The sequence below is a fragment of the Protopterus annectens genome, chromosome 9.part0, assembly GCF_019279795.1.
Source record: "Protopterus annectens isolate FY-2018-M chromosome 9.part0, PAN1.0, whole genome shotgun sequence".
Lineage (NCBI taxonomy): Eukaryota > Metazoa > Chordata > Ceratodontiformes > Protopteridae > Protopterus > Protopterus annectens.
In genome coordinates this window covers 909,661,646-909,670,138 of record NC_056743.1, presented here as the reverse complement: position 1 = coordinate 909,670,138, position 8,493 = coordinate 909,661,646, and the positions used below count along the sequence as shown (strand labels likewise).

Here is an 8,493-nt window from a genome sequence, read left to right as displayed (position 1 = left end):
CAATGTTTTGCTAGAAAAAAAACATACATTTTACAGGGAGTAGATAAAATATGCGGCATAAACCATGGCATTCTGTAAAATTCTGGACAGATGAGTCTGTGTGCTAGAATATGTCTCTTATGTACAGGTTCTGCCCCTCATGTTTTGGCTTTGTTCATGACCAGTCAATAAAGAAGATGAGAAATAAGCATGCTCCTTTTAAGACAAAGAGCATGCATCCTCTTCGTCCAGATGACTGCATCGCCAACTTAAAAATATTCAGGAAAACAACATGAACAATCTGCTGCAGGTTAGCCCCAACAATTAATTTCTCTTAAGACTTAGTGCGTCCATCAGAAGAAAACGCGTATGGGCACGGGGCACCGTTTTTGTTTTCATACAGTCCTTTTGAATGAAGTAACAGAGCTGTCACAAATGTATCCTTAAATACAATTCTCAACTTAGAAAAAGAAGGTTGTTGGGTACACGTTTGCTATGAAAAGCTTGACTTCTACGTTTGCTGTCCCTGAACGCGCACTGAACCCTTTGTTGCTCCTCCAAAGCTGTAGGAGGCGCCGGCCGCAAGGTGCCGCTGGAGAGGGAGACAGATACGCTCTCGCTAGGGGCATGTTGTTGTCGCTCGGTCGCAGCTGTCGGTAGGGCCCTTTGTGTACGGCTACCTGAGATGGATCCGCCGGCCTGTTTTTTTGGTTCTGAGACCCGCTGGGTAAGCGGCCTCTTCATTTTAGCGCGTTCCTATAGCAACAACTCCATATGTTACCGGGGAGCGTGAGGACAGGTGGGCGTGGGGGCGGGGTATGGTAAACAGTACAACCCCGAGAGTACTAAGCAAAGGAAAAGGAAGGCGTCCTATTGTTGTTGGGGGCAACCCGGGACAGACTCCTGTAGTCTGGGCCTCGGTGGGGAACCGGGGGTTGTAGGAGGACCTGCCCTTTTGGGTTAAGTTCCACAGTTTGGTTAAGAACTGGAATATTTCTGGAGTTGGGATGGTAGCTTCTTTGCGGGGAAGGAGCAACAGCTATAGGACTGTAGCTGGTCTGAGGGTAGTGGGTAAAGAGTGTTCAGAGTGGATACTGGGCCATACCTAGAAGAGACTTTAAGGGTCCCCATCATTAACTGTGCAGTTTGTTTGGCAGCTTTTTGTATTGTTTTTCTTATTTGACTAGGTGGCAGACGCAAACATGAATTTGTATGTTAACCTGAGGGATACAACTGGCTTATGGAAGGTAGCATTGTTATGAGTGCATTTTGCACATTATTACTCATGCACAGTGTGCATTTCGTCATAATTCATTTATGCCAATTGGAGTCCCAACTTTGTCACAGTTATACAAACTGTAAGTTATAAACACTACATACCTTTGCACTTTGTTCTATGATTACCTGCTGTATGGTTTTTAAGAGAGTCATGACACAATAAGCAGTGATTATTTAATTTTTTTTCAGTTGGTTTACTTCTACCAGAGGACAGGTTGCAATAGTAAATTAGTGGAACTGCAGTAATCCGAGTAGGTTGTTTTTTAGTGCAAAGCCGTCCTATCCCCCTTGTGAGAGGGGCTAAATTCCCAACATCTGCTACTTAATGTAGTCACTTGTGAGGGTCACACAGCAATGGACAAAGTTAGACCTACTCCTCTTGCATTCTGGTAAAGTACATGCACAGATAAGTTATGCCTGGTTGGCTTAAGTGCCTTGGTTTAATGTTTGTGGATGGCAGGGGTCACTTGTGGTCATGTCTTAACATTCAGGGATCAGCTTGTGTCCAATCATCCACACTCCAATTCACTTCCCTGTTATTAAAAAAAATACTGAAGGTTTAAGAAAGTCGACTTGGAGAGGCCCATTGCAGTGGTTCAGAGCCTGTTATATCAGATTAGAGAGTAAATATTTTGTGACATTATGTGGAAACTTTTCATGTAGTTGTAAGTATATGAAACACGTATATGACTATTCTTTTGTGGAGAAGACAGGAAGAGTTGCATTATATATTAAGGTTTGTAGTTTGTCTAATAGGGAGGGAAGTTGCCAGACTGCTGGACAAGGAGTACTTCTGTACTGTTGGTCTGCTTTTCTTTGAAAGTAGCAGCGCTTCTCTTAGATGTAAAAGTGCATGAGGATATATTATATTTTGGTATTAATTCACAGGTATGATAGAATTTGTAAAATCATGGTATTTGTAGGCATATCTCTGTTTTGGTATGACTTTCAGTTATCATTCAGACAGTTTCAGAACCAGGACTGCGCTTTTGGGGCTTAGCATGGGGCATTTTATCCCTTATGAGGGAATAAGTATGAATTTTACTTTAGGATATTCATGTAGATGATCATTTATACTGTTCTAAATATAGAGGATATTTGAGGGTGCTGCTTGCTGAGGTTCATATACTTTCAGTTTCAGAATGTGGAAGGAGCAGAAAAAGATTCATCCAGTTGTAAGCTTCTCCACAGACTGTGTTATGCTTACTGGGTTCAGATGAAACACGACTTGACAGAAATTTCAAGGTACCCCTGCAACTAACAATGGAAGCCTTGGGGTCCAGCTGAATACCAAGATTCTGTCACAGATATGGCAAGTGATAGGTTTCGCTGGTGATAGCCAATGTAGAAAGTGCCATCTATTTATCAGTGCAGGTGAAAACTCTTGTCAGTTTGTGGCTGAAATTGGTCTAAAGACCAACCCATAACCTGGTAAACAAAATAGAACGATGAATGTAATGCTTAATGTTTACAGTTCACTAAGTAGAGGCAGAAGAGGAGGAGTATTTGTAAACCTCTCGTTAAGCTAGTTACTGTGCGCTGTAAAATGCGGATTAGTGTAGACACTCCATTTTTGTTTGGAAATGTTTCATCTTTTAGTTGTTATTGAAGGATATTGTCTGTGCTAGAATTGCTGTTCATTGGATAACTTAAGTAAAATCTTAGTAGTTTTTGCATTTTTGGGTCATCAAGCTTGTATGCATCTTTCATTCTTGAGTTGTTCCAGTTTGTTTTTGATTTACACAGGTTTCAATGTCTTTTATTTTTACCAGTATGTGCTAATGCCTTTTTTCCCATATTTAGCTTTTTGAATGATGATTTAACAATATTTTTGAGGCATTTGTAGATTATAATGTTCTTAGTACTTTTACAGATTTACAAAAAACATTTGAAAGTTAGTGATGTTTTAGGGGAATGTGGAATATTAGGATTTAAATGCAGGAACATTTTTCAAAGGTATTTAATAGGCTAATGGTTCATGAGGATCTTCAGAAGCCTAGCCATATATTCACAGAAGGTTTTGTGTTTGACTTACAGCATGAATAATCCGGTGGACTTTTGTTAAAGTAAAGAGAGGAAAGGGTTTCACATTTTCCTGTCTTATCTGTCAGCAGTTCAGTTATGTTTTTGCTGCTTCTTATTCTTTAAATTTTCATTTTCTCATCTTTGTATACAAGATTTGGTACCCTTCCCCATGAGTTTGTCCCACCATTTTTCCTCTTTGGCATTTCTAAATTCCAGCTCTTCATTTGCTGCCTCCTACAGAGTTCTCTACATGTCTGTATCCCCCTGAAGCTACTTGTACTCATGTTTTATTTATTTATTGGTGTGTGTGTATGTATGTATATATGTGTGTGTGTATATATATATATATATATATATATATATATATATATATATATATATATATATGTAAATTGGCACCACAACCCACCAATGTATGTATAGGTGTATGCTTGTGTGTGTACACACACGCACACAACAATAGATATCCAGAGTTCTATGCAAGTACACAAAACTGTCTGTGTTTGTGTCACATGCAGTTGACCACACAAACGAAACACAATTCATCACATGTGTACAGTGCATACTGTACCTAACCCCCAACTGAAGCTACCACAGTTTGAAGCACAAAACGTGTACATAAATGCTGTCACTCTGCCTTGCATCAGTAAGACAGTAATGTGTACAACTGGCCAAAACATGCTGCTTGCTTCTTAGTGTGTGACATATTAAGCAGAGCACACTCCAGATCACGTACAACTTACATTAACATAATGTAAACACAGCATTTATTTGGGGGACTCCATCCCCGCACACTCTGTGCCACATAAGGGCTTTGCTCCCAACCCCTTTGCCTTGTAGCCTCTTCACAGTACACATTGACTCCTCTGTACTGCTGTAGTCAACTAAATCCTAGGAGACTGTAAACTGTGCTTCATATTCTGTGCATTCGACAACAAACACAGCCATGCCAGATGTCAATATTCTAATTAGTTGACCAACTATATGGCAGACATGTATGCACACATCTGTTATTAGTGTTAATCACTTATGTTCTGAAGACGGAGGCAAAAGTGACTACAGGTTTGACCTGAGAACATTGTTCTGGTTAAGTGGTGTGCGTGCAGTTGCCCACTATGTAGAATAGAGGTCATGGGATCAAACTGTAGCCAAAAGAATGTAGTTTGTGACTACAGGCTTTTTAACTTACTCTATAGAGATGTACTACTGACAGAACAGTGGTAAAAGAAATCCTCTTCCTGTTCTTTGACACTCAAACAGGTTAATTAATTGGTCTTGGTCTGGCGCCTGTTTCCATTTCATTTGGAGTGCAATAACACCTTTCTTTTTCTAGTATAGTTTTGCAGATTCCTCATATACAGTTTTGGTAGCTGATTTTTGGACCACTTTAATTTTTTATCGTGCTTTTTGAGTTATGGGCGGATATATTTTCATTAATTTTGTTGACCTTGCCAAATTGAAACAACTGTTCAAGGGGTACAAGGTGAAACTGTAAAAGTTTTTGCTTCCTACGGTTCCTTGTATTGTTGCAAAGCCGAATGAGTAGTCCCTAAATGTTACCTGTGTGGCAGGCATTTCTTTTAATTTTGTGAGTGGAGATGAGGACCTGCCAAGTAAATAAAAATCGAGGGAAGCTCTTATTTGCTAATAAACTGAGAACAGGTAGTAGTCCATTGGTGTCCAAATTTATTGCCCTGACAGCTGTTTTGGGGCTGCATTCTGTGTAGTTTTGTGGCAACAAGGTCTTGTTCAATGGTAATTTTGTTTGCATAGAGAGTACTGATTTAGAGATGTTTTGTAGCTTTGTTTTCAGTAATGCATTTGAAACGCACTTGATTCTTCCCAGAAAGTCGTCAAAGCAGTAAAGAATTTACCTGTAGTGAAAGGAGCTGACAGGTGAGAAACTAGACAAAGGAAGCATGCATGGCTATGGGTGATACATTCTGATCAGAAGAGAGTTGGTTGGCAGAAATGTGCAACAGGAATTGCCCCATGCATCCATCCATCTTTTTTTTTTCTTTCATTCACTTCATTAGCACTATAGGAGGTTGAATCATCGAGCCAAGATTGCTTATCTTATTGCTTATGTTTGACAGTTTGGGGAAGCGAGCAGCCTGAAGATTACAGAAGTATTCATTAAATTATTAGTTCAAAATTGGTGGGAAAACTGTAGAAACTGCGAGCCGGAATATGTCAGTTGATCAGGCAAGGATGGGGCTGTATAAGTTATATTCCTAGGTTTATGGTTGTATAGTAGGCTAATGACCACTAGGGCCTTTATAAGCCTAACCATGCAACCCAAATGTGTCGCACAAGTTATATGTTTCAGAAATGTATGTAGGAGTGATTATTCCCACTGCGGTGGTGGTGTTGCTGCTGTAGCTTTGTCACCTCACAGTAAGACGTTGTCCTGTTTGATTCTCAGCTAAAGCGTCTTCTGTGTGGAGACATGCATTAATGGGCGTACCTTCATTGAAGGTTGTGCATCAGAGCTGGCAACTAGGCACGTAAAAATCTACTGCCAATCATTAGCATACCGGAGTTCCGCTGTGGCGACCCCTAACCGGGAAAAGCCGAAAGACACAACATGTAGGTGTGATTATTAGTTACAACATGATTTACTTGACTGCCTCTAGCGGAGAATTGGGTGCCAGACCAGGGGTGAATTTTTGATTTCCCATGTAGTGGTCCAACTTAATGCTTAAATAGGGTTAGGGAGGGACTTTGTTTCACATGGATGGAGAGCCTGTTCCAGAGAGAGAATTCTCTGGGATACATATCTGAGTCTACAATATATCCTATTTATGTTGCAAGCAAAATTGTGGTCTTTTGATCTAATAGTTCTGATGCTGTTTGTTTTGCATATGTGCAAATAGTTCATCAAAGCAGGGTTCAGAGATGCCTTGTATGCTGGGCATAGACCACCTCTCAGTAGTTTGTAGGAGACTGAGAATAGAGAAAGGGCTTAGTAGCTCTCTTTACTTGAGCATTAAGTCAGTAGAAAAATGCTCACTGTAAAAAAGATGGCATGGTTAGGTGAATAGAAGAGAACACCTAGACACTGAGTTTCTTGGAGTATGTTGTGCTCCACTGTGTAGTTGTCATGTATGTCTGCTTAAGGACAAATAAAATATGAGATAGCATAGAGTGATTTACTGTTATGCTGGGTATTTGGACTAGGTTTTGTGTGAATTAAATGTTGATTCCTGAGGCCAGAAAAGAAATGGAAGTTTTAGTAAAAAATGTTGTGTTCTTTAAAAGGAATAGGCTAAGCAAACTGTGACAAACTAATTGGCAACAGTTCTGGATTAAAACTGAGTGACCCATGTAAAATGTGAATGACTTGGAATGTAAAAGTACGAGGTAGGATTATATGGCAGATGTTTGTTTAGAGAGCTGAATAAGTTCAGAATTGGACTAGTGAAGTAGAAGGTGATTATTGGAGTGGAGAAAGGCTTGGGCTTAAACTTGGAATCTGTTGGTTATTCAGTAGGTAGGAAAAAAACGGCAGTGCATGTGAGTGATGGGGCTGCTAGTTTGCTATTAGTTTGAGTTTTTGTGGCAGCAAGGGTGTCTTGGGGTCTACTAAATGGAAGTTGTATAAAATCAGTGATTGTAGGAATACATCTGGAAGTGTGATAAGTTTTATTAAAAACAAATAATATATGAAAATGTATTTTTTTATGTATAATAAATCGTTCTGTAGTCTGCAAGATGAAATGTGTCTGTAAACTCTTCTCTCCAGAATTTTGAAGGACGTTCAGATTTTTTGCTTCATAAATTTGATCTGTTCCTCATAAAATTTATGGTATTTTGGAAATTCACTGAAGATTAGGAGTTTCAGACTTCATATACTTCATAAAATTGCATGGTAATACAAAATCTGTTATTCTAGGAACTTTGTAAGTTTGAAAGAGCAATATTTAAAATCTCTCCTGGATTTTGAGCCTTTGTCCAGAATTTATAAGCTGAGAGGTTTAGTGATATGTTAAGTGTTGGAAACAGTTGCCACCACCCTCTTGTCATCTAACCCCTTCCCTTAGTATTGCTTTCTGTGCCATTGCAATGGTAGAAGATAGAGTACAGTGAAAAATGAATTTTTTTGTGTTAGGATGATGTTGGCTAGCATTTTTTTTAATTTAAAATTTTCCGAGTGGACTCTTTTGACACTTGGCCTTTCTAATAGAAGTTCCTCACAGTAACAAACTGTGGTAAGGTTCTGTTATTCACTGGTAATTCTTTAAACTTGTTTGCTGTCTCTATGGCCCCGTTAAGACGTTGTGTTAGTATTTCTTTTGTTGTGTCCATGTTTCACAGAGTGCTGAAGCTTTGGTAAGTGTCACCAGTTGTTAGATGTCAGATATTCTGTTTACAGGTAAATAATACCTGTGCTTGGAGCACTTTTCCTTGAGTATGACATCTGTTTATTTAGTTAGTTTTGTTTTTGTCATCTTTTAGTCAGATTCCATCCTCTTTTTAGGAAGGTCATCCAGTAGTCCAGGGTCACATACCATGATGAGGATCAGTGTTTTGCATTTTAATATTTAGTTAGGGTTTTAAACATCTGTTTTGGAGTAGCATGTCAATATTTCAGTGATTAGGAGCACTGAACTGCCTTAAAACATCAGTTTACACATTTCATTATATTTTTTTCCTGGTTTCTTTCTTTGACCAGATTGTCTTGAATTTCCTTGAGGTATTGGGTTAGGATCATTACTTTGCATCTGTGTTGTAAATCAAAATCTAATGAGAAACCGAAGACTAGGATGACTATAATGTAGATGTATCATTTAAAGGGAGCGATTGGTGAACAAGCAGTAGTCCTGTCTTAGTAAACACGTAAGACAATTCAATAACTGCAATTCCTGAATCAGGAAAGCAGATCCAATAAAGTAAGAGTTTCTTAAATGATGGAGACATTGCTGAAAAAAGCATGTACTGGACTTGAGTACATCATGCTTTAAGCGAGTATGAATTATGTTAGAAGTGTCAAGTTTTGCCTGTCTAGCCAGTCCATGTTTTCCTTATAATAACTTCTGTACGTATTTTTTAAATAACAATGACTGTCTGAACATGTGGTCCAGAAAGGAATTCTGTTAAGCAGAATTTTGTCAGAAGTATAGTAATTTTTACTGTACTTGCGATCTGTAATCACCTTTCTTCCATTATGGGATTCACAGGAAAATTAGTTGTTATTGACAGGTGTTTACT

At 38.8% G+C, this 8,493-nt stretch overlaps 1 protein-coding gene across 5 annotated transcripts in view; it reads left to right on the top strand.

The window, feature by feature from the left end:
- The first annotated feature begins 521 nt into the window (after positions 1–521).
- Positions 522–8,493, top strand: part of ZBTB39 (zinc finger and BTB domain containing 39) — a 614,376-nt gene continuing 606,404 nt past the window's right edge. For 3 of the 5 annotated variants that reach the window (XR_006366276.1, XR_006366277.1, XR_006366278.1), the window contains exon 1: positions 522–706. The gene's annotated coding sequence lies outside the window, so the exon portion shown is untranslated. Of the gene's footprint in view, positions 707–754; positions 1,338–8,493 lie in introns of those variants that run through there. The other 2 variants (XM_044083647.1, XM_044083648.1) reach the window with 2 other exon arrangements.